This window comes from Pholcus phalangioides, unplaced genomic scaffold (assembly GCF_987345545.1).
Source record: "Pholcus phalangioides strain wild (caught in Gottingen) unplaced genomic scaffold, Ppha-v1.0 ptg000015l_1, whole genome shotgun sequence".
NCBI classification, from domain to species: Eukaryota; Metazoa; Arthropoda; class Arachnida; order Araneae; family Pholcidae; genus Pholcus; species Pholcus phalangioides.
Window position 1 is genome coordinate 115,194,078 of NW_028301608.1, and position 10,610 is coordinate 115,204,687.

Below are 10,610 nucleotides of genomic sequence, written 5' to 3' on the forward strand. Positions count from 1 at the left end.
TTAATTTTTAAACCTTAGAATTTCCTACGAATGCCAAGAATCTTCTCCCATATTTTCGGCTTACATAATTCATAATTTATCTCCTCTTTAGCATCGATTAAAATATCATATAATCGATATTTACAACTTAGAGGAGAAATAGAGAAGTCTTATATTTCTTCTCGATGACTTACATAAGTTTATAATATGTTGTGTATTCTTTTTTCACCTGTGGCGTCATCTCTCGCCCCCCTTACGTGCACCTCCTGATGCGTGGGTGGCAGAGGCGAAAAAAGGCGAGAAGCGAAGTGTTTCCCTTGTGTGACCTACTTCTTGCTCAGTGTGTTGCTCTTGCGCAAGTGATATAGTTTCCCTTTTTTTTATTGAATAAATTTATTTAAGTGAATAAATTTATATTCTTTAAAAAAAAATCATATAATGTGGCTGTGATCACAATATTCTTAAGTTCTAACTGATCATCATCCATCGTTACGAAAGCTATGAGCTTTAAAAAAAACACCTCTCTGAATGCCAGATAAATAAAAAATTATTGCTATTATACTCCCGCGCATTGCGTCTGTCTGTCTCCGTGGATTTGAGTAGACTGAAGCGCTAACTGCGCTCACCTCAGTAAAAATTATCCAATGAGCATCTACTTACCACTAAATCGTGTGGGCACCTTCAAGAAGAATCGGTAAGTTAAAATTAAGTTGCCCACTAAAGCGCTTGCCTCGTGTAAACGGGCCTTTATTCTAAGTATGGATAGCTTCTCGATTTATCCCAACATGTTTATGTAATTAATGTAGGTTTTATTTATTTTTCTACAGCATGTTCCCTGACGTTTTATTTAGTGGACCATCCAAATGAACCAAATTTTTTCCAAAATATCATTCAACTTTTATATTTTTAAACTCATTTTTAGGATTAGCATCTTAAAAAAATATATATATTTTACCAGATTTGCTGGCATCATAAGACTTGCATCTTTTTTATTTTCAAAGTAAAGAAACGTGTCTTATAGGTCAGCAAATACTTTGATTACAAGTGGCACAGATTAGATGGAGGAAAAAAAAGACAAACACAATGTGGTTAAGATATAATGAATTCTGATTTAACAGTTTTTTCTGTTTAAATATTTGTATTAATGTCAGTCTCGAGATATAACAATTTTCAATTTAACTAAAATACAAGTTGGTTTTATCCTATTCTTTAAATCAAGGTTTAACTGCAAATGCATGTCGTCAGATTTTAAAAGCAGCATTTTTAACTTGATCTGAAGCATTGCATCTATTTATAGCTGTTTTGAATTCTTCGGAGTTCGTGTGGAGAAAAATTCAGATCTCTTCTCAGCCACAGTGGTATTATATGGTGGAACCTCTTGTTAGAGAAAAAAAAATTTTGAATCACAGAGATAACTGACCCACTCTGGTGCGAAAAAATTGTTTAAACCATTCGTAACTCGATTCAGTTCTAATTATTAAGATAACTCAAAAAAAACCTATCATTCCTAAAAAACTCCCATAGCTGGGTGGATGCTTGTGTTGACCACAATTGTAATGAAGGGGAAAAAAAAAAAGAGTACTTTATCCACCAGTGAAATAGCTCTAGGGTGTTCGTTGAGCAATAATCACACATAATATGTTTTTTCTAAAATGTTCATCTTCACTTCGAATGATCTCTTGCATTTTTACTTCACTGAAAGTGTGATTTCATTCCGGCACTTATCTAAGTTGGGAAAAATGCAATCTTTATTTGTATATATATTTTTGGTTGATCAAATGGTATTATTATTGGTTGCATGAACAAATGTCTTCCAGTGATATTTTGAGCTATTCTGATGAAAATAAGTGTTGTTTGTTTGTATATTCTTTTTTGAAAGATCTTGGACATTATGGCAAATTTCAATTTTTATATCAATTGAACTAAATTTAAATATCTCAATATGTGTACTTTTTCACAAAAGATTTTTTTTGTTTGCGAAAAGGTTTAGTATTACATCTGACAGCGATTAGTTTTTTTTATAAATAATTAAAAATTATGAAACAGCAAATGATTCATTGAAAACCAAATTTAATGACAGTTCAGATTTAAAACTTGTGATCTGAACTTGATGGCAATTGGATTTTAATGTCTCCCAAGTTGTTTTTCATAATAAAAATGTTTTAAAAAATGTTTTATGGACTTTATTGAATGTTAGTTATTTCACCAATTGTTTGAACACACTTAAAATGTCTAATAGTAACTTTTTCATGCTGCTTTTCATTATGAACCTAATATTTTTTTTTACATTTATTCGTCCAGCAAGTTTTACTGGAAATATATTATGGGCATTAGTAAAATGTGTTAAAGTAAAAAGTGTTTTTGTATCCTTACAAGAACGAGTTAATTCGCCCCAAGCAATTCAGAAGAATTACATAAAAATTTCTATACTTTTATGACCATAGAGTGCGGTGATCTTTCAAATTGAAATGAGATATAAGAGTATTATCTTATAAATTTGCCATGTTTATAATACGAAACCAAAAAAAAAAAAAAAACCAGATGTTTAAAAAAGTGGTCCTTGGTCGATAACAGATGACATTCCATGTGGAAAACGAAAATATGAATTTTATACTTTATGCTAGCACTTGAAGCATACACTCGTGTGTAAAATTAAGAGAATTTGCATATTGTGTCGATTTACACAAAAAGTACTGAATGAACCAAAAGGTATTAATGTCACAGAAGTATGCAAATATTCAGTGTCGAATACGTAAGCGTGCATGTGGGTGGAGCTGTGACCACGGAGGGGATAAGGACATGAGGCGTTTTCCACAATTTGTTTGCTCGTACTCCTTGGCGGCATTCGCTGTGTTTCTTGCAATAGTTTGGTAAATTTTATAAGCTATTAGGTAAAATTAGTAGCCACAAAGGTATGGATGAAGGAATGAGATGGAGAATCATGGGTGGATTAGAGGCAGGGCAATCACAAGTGCAGGTGGCTACACAGCTCGATGTTACGTCTAGTGTCGTCTGCAATTCGTGGAAACAGTTTTAGGACACTGGAACCATATCGAGAAGACAAGGTCATCGAAGAGCCATGACGACCAATAAAGATCGTTATTTGACACTTTTAGCACAGGACTATCACAGCTCACACGAGCTGCATGCTGCCACTGGAACTCGTTTCATGGTTTACTGTTGCTCAAAGGCTTCACGAGAGGGCTTTATGCCAGAAGTCCCGCTAACTGCAGCACACAAGAGCACGTTTAGTATGGTGCAGACAACATCAGCCTTGGATCAGACTTCAGTGGAGCAAGGTGTTCTACACAGATGAATCAAGATTTAGCCTGGACACTGATTCTCGACATACACTCATCTGGAGAGCCTGGTACCCAATACAACCCTCCATCAGGAAAATGGACCAGTATGGTGGTGGTGTCATGGTTTGGGCAGGCATCATGTTGGACGGCGCACAACCCTCCATGTGTTTGGCAGAAGCTAAACTAACCTCAGTGACTGCTAGGAGGTATAAAGCCCTATGTTCGACTTTTAGGGGGAGCAGTTGGCCCTCGGTTCCTGTTCATCGACAACAATGCTTGTCCACATCGGGCTCACCTGGTGAACGATTTGGGTGGAGGTGTACACACTGTTTTGGGGGAGGCAAGGCAAAGGCATTGTGGTTGAATGTCCTGACTTTCTACTGCTGGGCGAGATGCCCCCTTGCCAGGAAAAACATGAGGGACTGAAGTGAAAAATAAAAACTTCTTTGTTAACAAGCAAAGAAAAATAGGAAGAAATTTTCGCCATGAACACAATTTTGGAAAAACCGCCATCTGCCAAAGACAAAAATTTCCTGCCGAACCGTTTTCAAACCAGCCCAATTTGGCAGGAAAACCGCCAATCTGGCAACTCTGATAGGGGATGTTGCTTTAGCTGTATGAAGATAGGAAGAAAATGGGTGACTTGGTGACCTTGAACCCATAATCTTCCTAGAAGACAGAAACATGTAACGTGCCGATGGTCCCCCGACATAAAAGTCAGTAGTCGCCGTTACGTAAATCTGTTTACACTAATATTGTTACTATTCATCGGCAGCGGTGATTGTATGGCGACGATCAAGGCCAATCGTGATGTCCGCCTACGATCGCATGCAAATGAGATGACCTTGAAGCCGATTGGCTTGGTTAGACACGTGCGGTCGGAAGTTTTTCCTTCAAATACCGGCCGTACGTTGTAACAGGTCTGATTCCGCGTTCATCTTTTGTTTGTTCTATTCAACTGAAGCCCTTTAGTAGGACGGTTCACCGTCTTACTACCGTATCCATTGGCCTTAAGCTGATTAGTTAAAATGTAATAATTTACAGTGTTTGAATCCGTTTTCCGGCAGGTCCGGAATCGAAAATATTAAATAATCTTCACAGTCAAAGTTCTTCATTGCTGATCAAGGTGGTCCGACCCTCAACCGAGAGGTCCCCCTGGAGCTGATCAAGGTGGTCCGGCCCTCAACCGAGAGGCCCCCTGGAGCTGATCAAGGTGGTCCGGCCCTCAACCGAGAGGCCCCCTGGAGCTGATCAAGGTGGTCCGGCCCTCAACCAAGAGGCCCCCTGGAGCTGATCAAGGTGTTCCGGCTCTCAACCGAGAAAACTTCTCTGATACTTGCGGGGAGAGGCTAACAACATCGGATGTCCGATCAATATAAAAGTTGACTGTTGATGATCATCAATTGGTGAGCCAGTATCTTTCTGTTTACGTCAAATAGAGGGCTCCACGTTATACTAAACTATTGTTAAAATTGACTAACTTATAATTAAATTGAATAAATAATATTTCATGCGAAAGTTTATTTGCAATCATTTTCCACTTGTCGTTTGCCACTTTATTACTGGATATTTCGAACCGTGCAAGCAACTCCCATAAGGGATGTTGCAAACGTAGCTACTGGAAAAGCGCGAAAGACGTAGGTCACGTTTTCGCTAAAAAAGTTACCTCAGCCCGAAAATACATAATAAAAGTGACCCGTGCCGAGCCCTGCGATTATCGGGAAATTTAGGATATTCACCATATGGATTGGCCTGACCTAAACCTTATAGAACATGTCTGGGACACTTTTGGGAGGGCAATTGCATCTCGCCATCCCCCCCTCTGAGAACCATCCCGGAACTCAACTGCCTCGTGTCCAGTATGCCGTTGCACTGTGCGACCTGTCTGACTGAGAGGACCATACCCCATAATAATCATTTTCGGTTCGATCTCACGTGAATTGTGGACATTCCTGCAATGATGAGCTTTACTGACAATCATGTGTGCGTACCATGACTTTTGTATGGTACATCTTTCGGTAATATATATATAACTGTATTCATACCAAATTTCATTAAAAACTGTCCACTAGTTTTTCAGAAATTTGACATGTGCTAAATTCTTTTAATTTTGCACACCACAAGTTAGTAATGAAAAAATCTAATTAAATGATAAACAATGCTGATGGTTCAATATTACAATTTTTTCCCTTCAAACCTAATAGTCTACGTGCGTATCTAGTGTTGTGTCTGATTTTTCAGTGCTGCCATCTACAGTTCAGAAGTGAAGTGTGCTCTCGGTGACAAGACTTTTTTAACGGGGAGATAGACTCTCATTTGCACCTCAAAGTTGGGAACCACAGAAAACCAACTTCAGCTGACCACCACTGTGGCGACAATGGAGCTTAACTCGGGTCCCCGCGATGCAAATCGGCCAGTATGAGCACTCGACCACAATGGCAGCCAATATCATTATTACCTGAAGACCATGTGAATATCAGAGTTTACAAGCAAAGGCACGTGGAGATCCTCTCAAACTTTCACTTCTACAAACACAACCCCCCCCCCCCCATATCACCCAGAAATTTTTTTATGAATTACGAATATTCACCTCTGACTTTTTCAGGTTTTTGCCCAAACTTCTTGTTAATGAGACATCCTTAGGAACGAAATTTAAAGAACTGAATACAGTGATAACTCTGTTTTTGTCGATTTGTTTGAAAATGACAAACTAAGATAATTATTTCCATATGAATCAATGTAAATCCAATTAATTCGTTCTATAAACTCCAAAATAATATCAAAACACGTGTTATAGAGAATAAAGTGTTTAATATTAAAAACAATGAGAAATGAATATAAAAGACTAATGTAAAGAATAAATGAACATTTAATATGGTATTTACATTTTATATCTTCTTGAAGATGGCAAGGAAGGGAACAAAAATGCAGATATTGTTTGGAAGGGGAATTCCCCCCCCCCGCCCCTCCATAAGGACCTCAGGTATCAAGGCACTATCTGGGGTCACTTCCCTTCTTGGTTTTTTGGCACTAGGACCTAGCTTCAGAGTCAATGGACCGATGTTGCACAAGAAAGCTGACCAAATGGGTCTGTTTCTGCTGCCTCCCTAAGACTTGACTAAAATGGAGGCCCAAGACATTATCATTAAACAAGTTGCAGCTTTCTTCAAAGGGCTGCTGGCAACTTTTTATAGTCCCATGGAATTGTTTGGCTAGACGCGTTTGCGGGGTGATGCTCAGAAAACGGCAAGCTAAACAAGAGAATGAAAATTAGTAATAAGCTCACATGAGCACGACGTCGAAATCCAAGGCAATTGATGGAAAAAACCACAAAAAATTGTTTTAAGAAAAAAATAGACCATAACCGAAGTCAACGAAAACAGTTATTGCTTTATTTCGCGATACTCTTGCCTGATCTCAAGGCACTTTGGCAGAACTTTTTAAATTCAATGATAAACTGAAAGAAAATCATACCCGTGTGCGTGTATCACTACATTCCGTATAATTTTTTTCCTTGAAATGTCTGCAGATATTTAGGATTTAGAGACTCAGATGTAACAAATTATGAATTTCACTATATACAGCGAAACCGCTCAATTATACTCTTCAAACCACAAAAAATCTTTATAAAGTGTTTGTTATATCGAGAGGTTAGCATTTTCATCAATAGCCACAAAATTTGTGCTAAAGGTGATTTGGGGCAAAATATAAATAAACTAGTTCTAATACCTGCGCTAACCGGGTTTTCTTCAATGAGGCTTTTTGGATCATGGATATTTCTTTCTTTGAGGGACATGCAAACAGTGTCCAAGTTAACCAATATGTTGACTTCCTGCACGAATCATGAAATAAAGAAATCCAGATTCAAAGAAACGTAGAAATGAATATTTTTCCTTTTTTTAAAGGGTCGCTAGGTATTTTGACCCCCCCATTGAACTTCAAGTTATCCATCTGCCTGTTTCTGCTTCAAAAAATACTTAATTAAAGTTTTAATGTGGAATTTCTTCGATGTACTTTACGGACCCATAATTAAACAATATGAATTTATGCAGTTCGATATCAAAAGACAATACAGAGACATTAATTTTCATGCTTGGTAATATTATAATAATTATAAAAAGTTGAAATCAATGTTATTGCATGGATATCCAACTGAAAAGCAGTTCCAGCTAATTAATTCATATTTAATTTTCTGGGCTTCGTATACATCTCTAATCAAACTCAATATTTCAAAAATCGAGAATTCAATACAATTTTTTAAATTATGTGTCGGAAAACCTCACTAAATTTTCACATTTCTATAGTAGAATCAGCAATTTCAACACTGATTTCTATGGGGATCATCCTTTGCCTGTCCCTCAAAGTGATGATGATTCTGACGACTATTGAAAAAGTGGCAAACCATTGTAAAGGCATATGCATGTCCGAAACATTGCTAGGGAAACCACGGTAACCAAAGTAAACGTTCCGAAAGTGATTGTTGAGGCCAAAAAATCATTGTTGCCAACAGTTTTTTTGCCTATTTGTCCTGCTCTGACAAAATTTTAAAGTAGCCTATCGTTCAAGTTGGGTCCCATTTGGTATATATGCGAAATTTGGCGACGATCAATCTAAAATTGTAGATTTGTATAGAGAACATACACACACAGAAAATCAATTTTATATACATTAGATATTGCAGTAGCTGAATCTCCTAAAAAATATTAGAGGGATTTATCACAGCAAAAGGTATTGTGAGAAGAGTTTATTATTAGACTATAAGCAAATATGAAATAGGGGAAAAAATATCATTGAAGAGAGGATTTATAAATTAATGAATATTCATAGCGAGATTCCACTGTACCATGTGTACATAAATGAATATCCCAACTTTGCAGGGCTATTGAAAGAAAACTAAATGAAGTATGAACTTGTTAATCGGAAATCAAAAATAACAGTTGAAAGTTTAAATTTGATGGTTATAAGTGTTTAATGTGAGCCCTTTTAGTAACACAAAGGATATTGAGGCGTATGATAACTCATCCTACACTCTTTTCAGCATGTCTGGTGTGACGGTTTAAAAGGTTGCAGAGATGCGTCTTAAGTTCGTCAACGTCATTTGGTAGCGGTGGAACAAACACCTGATGTTTGATGTAGCCCCAGAAAAAAAAAAAAAATCGCATGGAGTGATGTCAGGGCTGCGAGGAGGCCATTGATGAAGAGCAAGGTCCTGGGGTGCTCGGTGACAAATCCACCAGTGTGGCAATTTGTCATTTAAAAACCCACGAACAGCTAAGTGCCAATGGGGTGGTGCACCATCTTGCTGTAGAATGAAATCACCCAATTCTTCTAACTGTGGCAACCAAATCTTTAAAATATCGAAATAAGTAATTCCATTAACAGTCTTCTCATGGAAAAAGAATGGGCCAAAGATTTTGTCATGCGATATAACACATTCACCTTCGGTGAATCGAAATCCACTTCAATGGTGGCATGTGGATTAGATGGTCTCCAGATGCACACATTGTGGCAGTTCACTGTACTGTTTGTGAAATGTTGCTTTGTCACTGAACATAATCTTGGACAGGAAGGACTCGTTATCAAGCTCATGAAGTATGTACTCACAAAATTGTTTCCTTCCTTACTTTATCATTTTCAGTAAGCGCTTGGACTAGCTGCAACTTGTATGGTTTGAATGCTAATCTCCTCTGCAACACTTTTCAGACCATCATAACAGGCATTAGCAATTCTTGGCTGGCATGTTGAGTTGATTTGCTCGGACTGTTAACTAAAGTGTTTCGAGCACGTTCAACATTTTTTTCACTCACATAGGTGACCGCAGCTTTTACCTTTGTAAATACACCCTTCATTACAAAATTTCCGAAACCAACGTAAGATACTCCATCGATCGGATGGGGTGATTCCGTATTCATGATGAAATGCTCGTTGTACAGTCATACTGAGTTACTTTTCCAAAAAAACAATCATAGAATACTTTGTTGTGCGGTAAACATTTTAGCAAGAAATGAATCGCATACATTAAACTCGCAGCGTTCAGTCGTACAGCCTTGTGCCGCCATTTATCCCTATCTTCATGAACTTTCAACTGTTACTTTTGATTTCCAATGAACACAACAAGTTTGTACTTTTAGTTTTCTTTCAGTAGCCCTGCAAAGTTAGGATATTCATTTATGTACACACTGTATAGTGAAATATGTAAGCATTGTTTTAAGAAGTGTTACATTTCCAGAAGTGATCTTCTGAATTCTGAAGTAACAAATTAACCATCCGTTAATTTATTGCATCTTAAATGCTCTCATTATAAAGATAGTGTTTGCATTTATTCGTAATGAATTTAACATATTGGCTTGATTGCTTTCTGAGAATAGATTTCTTTTAAATGGGAGAAGCTCACATTTGTGACTAGAAGTTGGAACAAGCTTCAGCTGATGTCGGCTGAAATTAGTTTTCTATGGTTTTAATAACTTTAAGGTGCAAAATGCTAACCCTTTGCTAATAAGACATTTTTGTGATACATAAACATTGATACTACTACTTGGTTAGCCAGTCAAATTTGAGTTGTCAACTTTGTCTATATTTTACTTGAAACATTTTTAAAATATTTAAATATTCTTGACACACATGATGACCTTTGGTTAGATACTTCTGAGATTTAAAATTTTTATGAATCAATTGTTATGGAAGAGTTGATCAACTTTGCCCAAGAATATTAAAAAAACAACGAATTAGGCAAAATACACAAAAAATCCTAATGCATGTCAACACCAATGGATGTCATCTTTAGAGGAAAAATATTCAACCACTAATCACGCTGACCGAGTTTCCCACTTAGGTTGAATACCAAATCTTAACGCTCGGTTGCTCAGTGGAAAAAGTATGTATGTTCATTTCAAATGTCATCAGAATGAAGCTGTGAGCCTGCATGTGATACTAATGCAGCATCTTGATTGGATGTTTATGGTATGGTACTGTATGATTGGTCTATTCAAATTTTCTTGGAATTCCCACTCAAAATAAATTTAAGCCATGGTGTTGCAATCGGTGATGTAAATTTATTATCATTATAAATAAAGAACGATAAATTTTCACCACCCGATCGCAAAGATCAAAAGATCTTCCTATAGCTGGCAATGGAGGTCCATCAGTTTGTCTACAGTCACCTCCTGGCCAAGCAAAATTTATAAAAAAAACTCCAAGTGCTCATACGCATGGTTACAATGCGACATCTAGTTTCATATCATAACCAGTCAAGCCTATACACAGGTGCTCATTTTTCGAGTAAGGTACGCTGACTGGTGACTGTAGAGGAGAATGTTACCCACAATTCCA